The following is a 2,683-nucleotide window of genomic DNA, read 5'->3' as shown; positions in this document are numbered from 1 at the left end:
CCTCAAGCTGTTGCTGAGAGATCAGTTCGTAGATGCCTTGGACAGTCCACAACTTAAGATAAAAGTGAAGCAAGCACACCCCTCTACCATGCAGAATGCAATGGCCAGAGCTCTCGAATTTGAATCCCACATTAAATCCAGCACAGAGGTACCGAGGCTGGTGCAGTCATCTGGATTCAAGGCCAGAAAAGGTCAGCTTTCAGAGAGGTTTGAGGGACTATGCTGGTACTGTAGCAAACTAGGCACAAGAGAGCTCAATGCTGGCAACTTCAACACAGGGAAGATGCCACAGCAGGAAAGGCTGCTACCCAGAAAGGTTATTAGAACTGTGAAGAGCAAGGACAAATGAGGAGCCAGTGTAAGAAGAATATTACCAATAAGTCAACTTCGGGAAACAAGTTGTGGTTGGTGCTGAGGGACGCCCACCAACCCCCATCGTGAAAGTTCCAACAGCTAAGTGTAAAATGGCAACCACACATAGTATCTACGTGACAGGAAAGCTGGATGGCCAAAGGTGCAACTTTGTCCTAGATTCTGCATCCCAGCAAACCCTTGTGAGTATCAAGGTGCTGGATCGCAAAGGAGAACCAGAAGCCGTACAGAAGCTCTGTGGTGTGACAGGACATTATGCAAGGTTGTGGGACTAGTGTTGGTAACTATTGAGCTCTTGGGCATGAAGGACAGACACAAAGTATACTTGGATGACATTGAAGACCAATGCATATTAGGGTTGGATTACTTACTACCGAGGAAGTGTGTAGTTAACTTCGCTAAAATGACGATTTGGAACAACAAAGGCCAAATTACAGTTAGTGTTGCCGCTCCTGTTGATTTACATGTCACAGGACTTTAGTCAACTACAATACCCCCTATGTCAGAGAAGATAATTTGGGGTAGAATAAAAGAACATCCCAAGGAAGCCCAATGCTTGTGGAAGCAGTGGAAGACCCATCCAGGCTAGCAGATATGAAGATTGGAAGGTCACTTGTGGCAGGTCGTCAAGTAGTACCCATAACAGAGGCCAATTTCTCTAAATGTGAGCAGACACTTAGGGAAGGGGCATTGTTGGGTGTATGTCAGGAGGTAGAGCCAGTCAATGTTAAGGCAAGAAATACGACCATAAAGAAAGGACGTCCTCTCTATAAGAAGAGTATAGTTCATTTGTCATCATCACAGGCTCTTCAGGTTAGGGAAACTTTGACGAATTATGCAGACCTCTTTTCGAAAGGAGATCACAACTTCGGCTGCACAGACCTTGTAGAGCACAGAATATACACAGGTAATCACCGTCCAATGAAGATCCCTCCAAGAAGAATAGCTCCGACAAAGCGACAACAGATGGAGAAAGTCATGGATGGCCTAATTAAGGAAGGGATAGTCGAGAAATCAGATTGTCCCTGGTCAGCTCCCATCGTGTTAGTCTAGAAGAACTGAAGTCCACACAGCAACGTTGGGTCCCATCCGGCTCTTAACAGTATAACCGAAAAAGACTCATACCCACTGCCAAGAATTGATGATCCTCTTGATGCCCTAAGTGGAGCCAGGTGGTTTTCAACTCTGGACTTAATGTCAGGTTTCCATCAAGTAAAAATGGCTGAAGCAGATAGACCCAAGACAGCATTTAGTTATGGCCAAGGTCTCTGGCAATACTGAGTGTTGCCATTCGGGCTCAGTAATTCTCCAGCAACATTTGAGAGGCTGATGGAACGAGTATTGGAAGGCCTACAATGGAGGATAGCACTAGTGTACCTGGACGATGTCATTGTATTTGCAACAACTTTTGACAAGGAAATGTCCCAGCTGGAGGAAGTATTCAAGCGTTTGAAAGCAGCAAACCGCAAACTCCATCCCAAGAAACGCCATTTGTTCCAGAAAGAGGTGCTTTACTTAGGCCACATTGTAAGTGAGCACGGTGTGCAAACTGATCCTGACAAGGTGAAAGCATTGCGTGACTGGCCAACACCAGACAATGTGGGAGAGTTAAGAATTTTCTTGGGACTCTGTAACTATTACCGAAAGTTTGTGAAGGACTTTGCAGCTATAGCTGCTCCACTACATGATTTGACTAAAAAAGGCCAGAAGTTTGAATGCACAGTTTCTTGCCAGCATTCTTTCAAGACGTTGAAAGAAAAATTGGCTTCCACTCCACTTTTAAAGTCTCCAGATTCCTCACTGCCGTACATACTGGATTGTGATGCTAGTAATGTCGGAATTGGAGGAGTGTTGTCTCAGAAAGTAGGCGAAAACGAACATGTGGTGGCCTACTTCAGTAGGGTTTTGAGTAGACCAGAGAGGAACTGCTGTGTAACACGGAGGGAACTCCTTGCTATAGTGAAGAGTCTGACTTATTTTCACCCTTACCTCTATAGTGCAAGGTTTACCATTAGGACAGACCATGCTGCATTATGCTGGTTAAGATCATTAAAGAACCCAGAGGGACAACTAGCACGTTGGATCGGAAAAATAGACCAGTATAATTATAATATTGAATATAGAGAAGGAAAATCCCATGGTAATGCTGACGGACTGAACCGAAGACCTTGCAAAAATGACTGCAGACATTGCTGCAAAAGAGAGATTGAATTAACCAGGTGCCATCAAGCTGAAGTCAAAGTGACTGAAGGAGTTGATGATGGTGAAGTGGAACCAGATATAGATATCAAAGCAGAACAGGAGAAAGAGT

This window comes from Limulus polyphemus, unplaced genomic scaffold (genome assembly GCF_000517525.1).
Source record: "Limulus polyphemus unplaced genomic scaffold, Limulus_polyphemus-2.1.2 Scaffold4481, whole genome shotgun sequence".
NCBI classification, from domain to species: Eukaryota; Metazoa; Arthropoda; class Merostomata; order Xiphosura; family Limulidae; genus Limulus; species Limulus polyphemus.
The sequence above is the reverse complement of the archived record's forward strand: the minus strand, read 5'-3'. Positions refer to the sequence as shown.